The sequence below is a fragment of the Lactuca serriola genome, chromosome 1 (genome assembly GCF_051521515.1).
Source record: "Lactuca serriola cultivar US96UC23 chromosome 1, Lser_US96UC23_V15, whole genome shotgun sequence".
In the NCBI taxonomy this organism is placed as follows: Eukaryota; Viridiplantae; Streptophyta; class Magnoliopsida; order Asterales; family Asteraceae; genus Lactuca; species Lactuca serriola.
In genome coordinates, this window is record NC_136408.1 from 87,673,671 (window position 1) to 87,685,256 (window position 11,586).

General features: G+C 31.9%; 1 long non-coding RNA gene across 1 annotated transcript; it reads left to right on the top strand.

Annotated features, from left to right (window-relative positions):
- The first annotated feature begins 9,069 nt into the window (after positions 1-9,069).
- On the top strand, positions 9,070-10,879 carry LOC145069902 (uncharacterized). The gene is made up of 4 exons (XR_013689725.1): positions 9,070-9,323; positions 10,081-10,203; positions 10,674-10,742; positions 10,820-10,879. It is a non-coding gene; the product is annotated as an uncharacterized LOC145069902 (long non-coding RNA).
- Positions 10,880-11,586: the final 707 nt, after the last annotated feature.

The window sequence follows — 11,586 nt, forward strand, 5'->3', positions numbered from 1 at the left end:
ATCCAAAGTTTGGGATATGAGAAAGAAAATGAGTAGTATTATAATGAGTAGCCTGATGTAATTGGTATGTAATATAAATAAATATTGTAAACGTTATCGAAGATAATGCAATTTCCTAAATTATGTTATGTGCTTTCTGTGTGATTTCCGTTTGTGATAACTTAGTGGATTACGAGAAAATACTTGGGACGAGTATGGGTAGGTATGAAAGGAAGTATAGGTCTATACCACCAGAAGCATATGACTCGCACTTGGATCAGAGAAAGTCACAAGGTTACTAAGTTTCTAAGTAGTGAGCTATTTTGTTCATTTCCATCATTACCTTTGTTTCAGTAATGACCAAAGAAGATGATTTATGTTCCAACCTCTATAATCATCATAAATCTAGTCCGACTAAGATATATTCGTAAAGTAACAAACTTGATTCTGAGAACCATGTTCGACGTAGTATCCGACTTTAGTTAAAAGAACAAAGAAGGAAATGATCGAGGTAATCGACAACAGATTGCAAATCGTTATTAGAGCTTAGCAGCCACTAGCTAGAGATTGCTACCTGCTACAATGAGGTTATATCACATTAGAACATGATGGAAGATATCATCCACACTAGAGATTGATTTAAAGAGACCTGAGTTTAGCCATTGCATCATACAAAGATAAGTCATTAAGGACATGACCCATCTATTTTTTGTAGGTAGTCGAAATAAAGACTTTATCTTAGGTTAAGTCTGTTCTAGAAAGAGCAGGAGCCTCCAATGGAGATCGAATTTAGAAGGAAGAATATGTACCTCATCACCAGCAGTCAAGAAGTATAGGATTTAGAAACTCAATAGAAAAGACGTAAATAGTTACGATTATAACCAATGATGGAAAGATAATGTGCAGACTCATTATACAATCACTGTTTTGTTTATGATTCCAGGATGTAATCATCCTAAGGGGAGATAATTGTAACACCCGCAGATTCGGGATAATCAACTAAGATATATTAAGTATTAAAAATGATTTTTTGATAGAAGATTATTTAGGATAAATAATCTTAACCAAATTTACAGTGTATGTAACAAAGGTTCCATACATATAAAGAACGTTGAAATCCGACTTCATATGAAGAAGTTATGCTTCTTCGAAGTTTTACGATTAAACCGACATGACTTTTCACATCGTAAAAAGTGAAATTTTGATAAATTACTTTTTATCCTAAGTGATCTTAGCAAAAGTTATAGTATTCATTAAACTAAGAATGTGCATATAGAGAACATCAAAATCTGACTTCGTGAAAGGAAATTATGCTTTTTCGAAGTTTTAACGCAATAGTGGTTGTGGACATAGAAATCAAGATTCTAATCGGTTGATTGTTAGCGTAAACAATCTAAACAAGAGTTGAAGATCTTGTAAATAGGTGTCCGTCGATATAGAGATCATCGAGAACGGAGTCCGCATGTAGGAGTTATGTTTTCTACAACGATTTCTAACAGCCTAAGCCTATCAAAAATATAAATTTTTTAATAGAGTGAGAATTAGTTGTTAGGATCTAAAGGAAAGTTGTAGATCTCATCGAGAGCTTTTCGGGGATATAAATAACGTCGAACATGTAGATTGTATGAAGAAGTTACGTCATTTCAAAAATCTGAAAAACCGTGCGTGTTGATGACATGGCACCACGAGAGGGCGCCACGTAGCATGGTCGGGAGCCGCCTTCCTCCGAGAGACACGTCGACATGGCTCCGCAAATACACGACACGTAGCTCCATAAGAATGTAACACGTGTCACATTCTAGAAGGAGGATGGGTGGAGGATTCCACTTGCGACACGTGGCAAAGGACCAGAGGAACCAACAAGGCAAAAGCACGCGACACGCCTCTTGTCGCTAAGCGGCGCGTCATCCTGTTTCCTATAAATACTCCTCTGAATTTGCTCATTTTTCTCACCATTTCCTTCATAACTCTCTCAAAACCTCTCTGCTTTTTTATGTCCAATTTTTCTAGGTTTCTTGAGTATTTTAACTAGGCTCTAAAGTAGCTAGAAGCCGGAAAAATAGCACTTTCGGTTTCGAAGTTCTGTCTGCGTGTTTTTCCCGATTTTTTGCTAAAAACTCTGTAAGTTAAGTTACACTATTTTGCTTTCAGTGCTACTTATTTTTATAGTCATAAGTCGTTATTATGAACCTATAAATAAGATTTATCAGTAACTCCAACTCAAAATATTGATTAATCTACTTACGAGAGAGGTGTGTATAATGGACACGTTGGCTTAGTTGTTTGATTTCAGTAAATCTATTATGCCGAAATGATCATGCCTCCCGACTGTCCTGCCTGGTTGATCCTTATTTGATAGAACTCTTAGTATTCATTGGTATTAACGAGGAATCTAAAGTACCATTATCATCAGGAAATAATTAGACTAAGACTTAGTAATGATTACATTAGGTCACGTTAGAAGAAAAGATAAAATACCAAGGCGAAGCTCTACCAAAATCGTTAGTCATTCACCTAAGTCAAGTGAGTGTATAGTTACTTTCATCTTACACATTCATATGAAGTATCTAGATAATTAAATGTTATATTTGCTTATGTGCAAAGATGTTATGTGTTAGATGAAATATTATTTAATATATATAGTTATAAATCGTATATGTATTTTATAAATTAATACATTAGGTAACGAAGGGTAGTAATAGATATCATAGTATGATGAAAGATAAGATGTCATAGTATGAGGAAAGATGTAGGCAATGATAGGATGTCATGACTTTAGAAATTGTCTAGTGTGCCAACGAAGTAGAAATGGTACTAGTGTGCCAACGATGTAGGAATGATACTAGCGTACCAACGATGTAGTCATCTAACAGAGTATAATTGACGACCATTGGACTGTTTGATGATAGTCATGTGGAGCACATACAGGTTTATAAGTGATGGACTTCGTGCCCATTTGATGCACTCTACCCTACCAAAACATACTGCAATGAAATCCATGTATCAATATTTTCAATAATGATGATTAAGATGATCCTCGGGACACATCCTTGGGAATGATATTAGAAAGAAAGCTATTGATATGTATTGTAGAGAAATCCTTATAATAGTACTGTCAGCAACGATGACTATAATGACCTTTAGGATAAACCCTTAGAGAAGAATAAATATGAAAATGGGGATGGATAATCGAGTTAATTGTTTGATACTTAAACATATTTACTACATTATTGTGGGTTGAAAACTCTATGTACTCATCAGGTTTTCCAACTTGACTCACTCAGTTTCTTTGTATCACAGGAAGCAATACAAAGATATTGATGTTCAGACGTGATGAAAGATTTGAGGAAATATAGGTTATAGAATAAAAGATGATGTAAGGCTTACGTTTATGCTTATGTTTCTTGTATCAGTTATGACATCCCAAGATTTTTATAATCAATGAAAAACATTTATTCGGAAATACTTTTACGAGACCAATTCTATATTTATAAATGAACTCCTGATTTAACTAAACATAAATAATTTTTTTTTTAAAATGACCATAAATTTTGGGATGTCGCAATGGGTATTTGTTGGCATATGGTAGTAGGGTTACAATGTGGATCCACTTTGTTACGAAGAAAATAAGGTGTTGCTTGTTTTTTTTCTAAGAAAAGCTTCTTGACCTCGTTTTTCTAGGCTACACAGACAACGCACAAACGTTTCCTCATACAATTTGTTTGTTTTTTAGAAGACCACATGCCTAAAAAGGTTTGTGTGTCTGCTTCTTGGAGAAGACATGCACTCACACAGACGACTTTCCGGTAATATAAAAAACCAAAATTTCATTCATATTTTTTACAAACTTTAAATTTTACTTTTATGTCCTTACAAAATTTAAAACTACATATATGTGTCTAAAACTATTAAATTCACATCTATATGCAAACTAATATTTTAATTAGGATTAAACCAATTTAATATTGAAAAACTTATCTGAAATCCAAAATAACATATGATATTACTAAACTACAATTTTCAAATTAAAAATTAGGATTAGTTTAATTATAATTACAACCTATTTAATCTTTATAAGTTTCAAGCCGTTAACATATTTTTTAAAACTTTCGATGACCATATATTCAAAATGTAAAAACATGTTAATAAATAGATAAAATTCAAAAAACTACATTATTTAGTATAAATATTAAAATCAAATAAGTCTAAGAAAAGCAAAATTCTTAAGGTGTCATTGTAGGTTCAAATTGTTGATGCTATTAACTTCATTAATCAAATAATGGCATAATCTTATTCAACCGCCTAGATACCCATTTTTGTAATCGACAAACATTTTTAACTACACAATGGATTGGTAAACAATTACAAATAATCTTGTTCAACGGACTCCATTCCCATCTATTTTTACATATATGGTTTTCATAAATTTTCCCATACATAACATTTTATGTGATTAGTTTTTTTTTTTTAAAGTTGATTTCACATAGATGGTTTTCATGAATTTTCCTATACATAGCATTTTTGTACTTTTTATAAAAACAATTTGAATCAATTGATTGATTTTATTTATACATTAATATTGTTTTGAATTAGCAATTTAATTTTTCTTTTATATAAGTTATAGACAACTATTCTTCAAAAGAAATTGAGTAAAATACTATTTCACTACAAGAAAAAGGGGCTTCTGTGACTAAAATGTCAGAAACTGATTAATTAGTCTTGGATACCTTGTATCTGGGACTGATGAATTAGTCTCAGATACTATCTAGGATTGATTTTATTGTGTGAATCATTAAAGACTGATGACACTTATTTGAGACTAAAACCTAGTCCCAAATTTATTTGCTCTAGTTTATGTTTGGTTGGAACACAGTGGGGGCTGAATTTCTGTCTCGAATAGTCTAGTGCCAACTTTGACTTTGAATGGAAAGTTATTTGAGATTGAATTTCAGTCCCTGATATATGTGTGTCAGTTTTGATCGTGCATTGAACTTATTAGGGACTAAATTTCAGTCATTGATACAACTGCACCAATTTTTCCTCTAGATGGGAAACTTTCCAAATGATGGATTTCAGTCCCTAATAAATACGCACTATTTGAAATTTGAATGAACACTTATAATTAACTGAATTTTAGTATCTAATATTGATTATTTAGTCATAGATGTCATATATAAGAGACTGATAAATCAATCATGAATAATATTTCAAAGGAAACTTATTAGGGACCAAAGTTTAGTCTTAGATAGACTAGCCACTTTTGAATATGAAAGGAAATAATTAGGAACTAAATTTTAGTATTTGAGGGGGTTATTTAGTCATATATATCATATATTGGAGACTGATGAATCAGTCACAAATACTATTTTGATAAAACATATCATGGACTAAATATTTGTCTCAGATAATTGCTTACTCACATAATTATTTTAGTTCCTAAATCATATTAAAGATAAAAATATTATATTTTCCCAACCTAAAATATTCAAATTTAACTTTTATAAATGTTGGGGTGCAAAGTTATTCATTAATGACTTTGTAATGTTTGACTTTTGTAAAACTCACTTGCATGTGGTGCTTTAGCCTTTAGACCCATTTGTTAGTTAGAGTGAGAGAGAGACATGTAAACACCTCTACAAATAGTGGATTCATACCACTTGTAGAGGTGTGCTTGAGAGATGTAAAAGTGAGTGTGTAAGTGTGTGTTATTTATGTAGTCTAGATCTAGATCCTTTTTTGTGTAACACCATATACATTAAATATATCTCTTAAACACCCAAATCACCATGTTCAATTGTGCAAGCTTTAATTCCGCATGCCAAACCATGTTCTTTGTCACTACAATTGGTATCAGAGCGGGTCTTCTAGATCAAGGTGATTTTTGAAGAACGATTCTCGGTTTGGCAACATTTGTCGCAACTTGAACAATTTTGGTGAGTCTCTCTCTATGATCTCTCTTAATTTCATTGAATTTGTGTGTTACGTTTTTGATTTGTGATCGTTTGACTCATTGGATCAAATTTTCTTTGAAAAACTCATTTGTTGTGATCCAATTTTTTTTCGTTGATCAATTCCTGATTCAATCTCATATTTGTTTGTTCGATATGATTTTCAAATAACAATTGTTCATTGATACAGCTTTCAAGTCCAATTCTCATGATTCGTTACTGTTCACATTTTGACCAGATCATAAAAAGATTTTGCGAATTATTGTTACAAGCCCAAAAAGTCTTTTAATTGATCTATAATGGCTAATCGATTCATTAAGCCCAAAATTTCGATTGATTATTGTTCATCTTCCATTGATAAGCCCACTCTTTGATTTTGTTCCATTTCAAATATGTTACTGTTCACAATTTATTGAGTCCATATAATTTTTTTTAATCCGATAAGCAATCGGTATAACCAAATCGTGAATATCTTTTACTCATTGAATCATTCCGAATCGTCAATAGATGTTCGTCATCTAACTTGTACACATGCTTCATTTGTTGTACAATCGTGTTCTTGCGTTGTTCTGTTCTTAATTGATCGATTGGTCTTGAATTATTGTTCTCATTTTCTCGTGTCATTTAATCGATTGATTGGTATTGAGATTCGATTTCAAATGATTGGCATATGATGAAATCGATTTTGTTCAAGCTGAAGTTTATGAAATTGAACAATTGAGTTTTTGATCCTGATGATCTTGGTCAAGAACTCATGGATATGTGAAAAACAGTTGTGTACACATGATTTTGATCTGCAATTTGATGTTTTAATCTTCATTTTGGTGTTTGTTGACTTTTAAGATCGAAAAGTCAAAGTCGAATTTTGACTGTTGATTGATACATCTGATTCAATAGAATGTTACAATTAATTCAAATTCAATTGGGGATGTATGTTCGTATCTACAAGGAAGGGTTGTTGATTTTTCGTATCTGATATCCAATTGGGGGTCAAAGCCAATTCTGAATGATAGATTTGTTTGGAACGGTTTACTTGAGGTTCGAATCGTTGTATTGGGTTGAGTAACAGTTGGAGTCGATGATTGATGACGAACAGGAACGAAATGTTAAGAATCAACGATGTTGATGAATCGGGTTTATTAGTGAAGAACAAACCAGTGTTGAAATCAAGTTCGATGGTTGTGTTTTGCTGTGATTGAACGATTGAAGACTTCGCATGATTGGAATCGATGGTTTGATGAGTGATTAGATTTCAATTTCGCATTGGTGAGACAATTTTGTGATTGATTTGTGCGAGTTCGCATCTGGGTAGTTCACATCTATTGAGTTCGCACATAAGGTTGTTATACGGTTCGCAATTTGGAAGTCAGACCAGATGATTCATTCGCATTTTGTATGTAATGGTGATATTCGCATTTGTGTGAATCAAAAATTGGGTTCGCATATCAGACTGTGTTTTGTTCAATTTTGGAGTCAAAATGCGAAGTCATCTCGTCCATGATTCGCATTCATGTTTCAGTGCATGCAAAGAATTTGACTGGTTAATGAATTGGGGAAGAAAACACACAAGTTTCAAAATTACTCCCTGAAATTTCAAAAACATGGCAAAATTGGTCCAACTTCGCAAAATGGGATAATAAAATGAGAAAAGTGCAGAATTTTCATTTTGCATCACTGCAGTATTTGCAAGATGGCAAATTTTACCCAATTTCGCATTTGGGGTAAAAATTTTGAGAAATGAGAATATTTTCAAATCTGGTCCCTGCAGTTTTGTGCGAATTTACACATTCTACACAGTTTCGCAAATGGGGGTGTGTTTCGCATATTTGGCTGTTTTGGACGCAACGGGTCACTGCAGAATTTTCAAATTGACAATTTCTACCCATTTTTGAGAAATTTTGTCAAAGGCAATCCGTGAACGAAGCTAAAAATTGATTATTTTGTGGATTTTCCGGATTGAAGCACAAAGTTTATGCCACATGTTAAGGGGGAGTTTTAACATGAAAAATTCCAAATAGAGTACGTTCTTTTTTCCTTTGGAGTTTTATAATCAAATTTCGATTATAAAAAGGGGGAGAAGTTTTATATGGAAATTCGAACTTGAATTTTTCATATTACGCGGATTTGAAGACCGAAGCGATCTTGAAGTTTTAAAGCCTACGAGATGATGCAATTGGAAGTTTGGATATGATGTATTCGAAATGGGTTTGGTTTATTGAAGATTTTTGGTGTGTGTTTTTATGCGCAACTTTTGGGTGATTATTTGGAGTTTGGAATACTCTTGATCATTCGTTGCTGCTCGGATTGTATGGTCTCACATCCTAGAGCCCAAATTGAAGAATCATGGAAGAATTGAAGATTGAAGTTTGTTTCGACATGTGTCACCTTTGAGGCTCGAACCACGTAGTGCTTGATTTTGGAAGATTTGAAGTGGGTCATTCATTCCTAACTTTGAGGGGGAGAATGTTGGGGTGCAAAGTTATTCATTCATGACTTTGTAATGTTTGACTTTTGTAAAACCCACTTGCATGTGGTGCTTTAGCCTTTAGACCCATTTGTTAGTTAGAGTGAGAGAGAGACATGTAAACACTTCTATAAATAGTGGATTCATACCACTTGTAGAGGTGTGCTTGAGAGATGTAAAAGTGAGTGTGTAAGTGTGTGTTATTTATGTAGTCTAGATCTAGATCCTTTTTTGTGTAACACCATATACATTCAATATATCTCTTAAACACCCAAATCACCATGTTCAATTGTGCAAGCTTTAATTCCGCATGTCAAACCATGTTCTTTGTCACTACAATAAACTTACAAATATCATAGTTGCCCAAATATTTTTTTAAAACATTTTGTAATCACTTTAAATCATTATTTTTCTCAATTGTCTAGTATACCCTCTAATAAATATGAGATCATAATTGTCTAGTATACCCTCTAATAAATCTGAGATCATATTATCATCTATATCTTTTATAAACATTCAAAATATCATATTTACTTAAAATTTTATTTTAACTAATTATAATAAATTAAAATATTTAAAAAACCTTATTTCATAGAAAAAACAATTCCTCAAATATTTAAAAACCCCGAAATGTAAAACTTGAAAAGATTTTTTAGAACCGCCTCTCTTTCTTACCTAGCGGGAAAATGAAAAAGCATATCATAAAATCCCGCTTCATAAATTCATCAATTCAAAAGTAGGAACGAGTCATTGTGGTTCCCTGTTCCCTACACACATGCTTCGACGCTCAACAACTCTAACCTAGATCGTCCGCCTTGCTTCGCCGCTCCATCTCTTTTCCCTAGTCGTCTCTCTCCGTTCGACCCTGTTCCCCTGCTTCACCCTCTTCCACCCTGCATAACCCTATATCGTATGCCCTCCTCCGTGTAACTGTAAGTTTCTATTCGTCTATGTCATTTTCTATTATATTGATTTTTGCATGTAGTAGTCATATGACGAATTTTATGTTTTGGGGACTGTTTGTTTAGAACAATTTGATTTCTTAATTCACAGTAGTTTAGCATATACTATCAGATAATATATGTTCATCGCTTGTCTTTTTTGTTTTGTGGTTTGACTGTTTCTTAACGATTTCATTTCTTACTTCATAATAGTTTAGCATCTACCATCAGATACTCTCCTTTAGTCGCTTCTCTTCACTGATTAATTTTAGAATTTATAAAAGAGTTTTAAAGTCGGATATATTGATGCTTCAACAACAACTTAAATATTGAGATATGTTTTACTCAAACCAGCTTGTGTTATAATGAATTTAAAGGACTAAGAAAACAAATATAAATAGTATCTCTGGAAAGAAGATTGTATCTTTTAGGTATAACACAAAGTATATGTGTATATCACTTCATTAACAATATCAAAAATGTTTCCTTTGTTGAAATTTGTAGTCATCACACTAACCTTTTATGAACAATTCTTTGTAATGCATGGAATCTAAATACTCTTCTATTACTGAGTCTTTAGTAATGAATGAATAGGAGAAACTTGTTTCTACCTAATAATATTAGGGACCATGTATTTATTTATTATCATTGGATAGATGGAAGGTAAAAACGATAACCAACATTTGTTATCCCATATTTTTCTCTTTCAACCATAAATGAGATGTATATTTGTCCTAATAATTCTCAGGATGCTCCAATCAGCTATTCAAAGGATAATTCAAGTCACTTATGAGCTTTGATTGTGGCTAGAGATCTCATTGTCTATCCACCTAATCTTTGTGCCCCCAACATATTCAATGTTACTACAAAGGTCTGTTTTTTTTTTAACTGTCAATCATGAAATTTCTTTTTGATTTTCATATGTAATTTAATCTATTCAATTAATAACAAGAAAAAATGATTGGGGATGAAATAGTGATATGGGGTGAAGCTTTTTGACCAAGCCACCTTAACACCAATATTGCATGACAACTTGACTGTGCAGGGGAAAATAAGTCCAATGTGTGGGAAATTTGTCCAACTTATTTTACTGTAATGATAACCACTTTCCATAATGGATGAAATATATGTACTACGTAGACCTTTTTTAATACATAAATTGCTCTTATTGTCTAAGTTATAAAAAAACTCTCAATTGAACAATTCCATTTTCTTGACTATGAACAAAAGCATTCTCATTTTGTTTCATAGTATCTTGAAGAGTATTTTCATTCCATGGTTTCACAAGTTGTTTCTTTTAACATTGTGCTTCTTTTATTTTTAAATGCACAAATACTATAGATGGATTCATTTGGAAATGAATCAAATGATACACTACTAGCTTGTTCATCACGAGTTTATTACAATAAGGTAATTTGGATTGTTACTTTTATGTTGGTTTTCTTTGTGTTGTTACACATGTTTATCATTAGTTGATTGTATTGTAGGTTTGGAAGAGGTACTATAAGTTTGAGCAAACATGGAGATTTTGTTATAATTTTGGAAGGTAATATATCTATCTACTTCAATATTTTATATATTTTACATTAATTTGTGCCTAATTAGTTTGAAAGTTGCATGGTTATTTTTGTCATTGTTCTTTAATGTGGTGTGATTATTAATGACATTCTTACATATTTTTATGTGATTTATTGTGGTCATTTTATAGGCAATTGTTCATAAGTTGGATAAACAAGATGAACAATTATGCAAATAAAATCTTCACGTCAACTTATGTGTTTCTTCATGAACTAGTATTTAGTTTGATAGTTTAGTGTTTTATGTAATTACTAGCATAATTTTTAGACTTATTAAGTCTTTTGGAAGATATTTTTGTTATTAATATTGAGAATATTATTGTAAGATCATTAAAGTTTTAATTTAAGTAATGCTTTTGTTTTTTGAACTGATTATTTCAATAGTTTTTTTATTCTTTTATAATTCATTTAAGTTTATAAAAAAATTAGAGCTAATTTTGTAATTTAAGACTAAACTTAAGAGCATCAAAGACTAATATTTAGTCTTTAAAAGATAGTATAAGAGACAGATACGACACAAGATAGAGATTTCAATGAAAAATATTGGAGACTAACTAATAAATTATAAAAGGCTGATATTCAGTCCCTAAAAGATAACATTAGGGAATGATATAACATCAAATCGGGGATTTGAAGAAAATAAATTAGAGACTGAATAAGATATTATTAAAGACTGA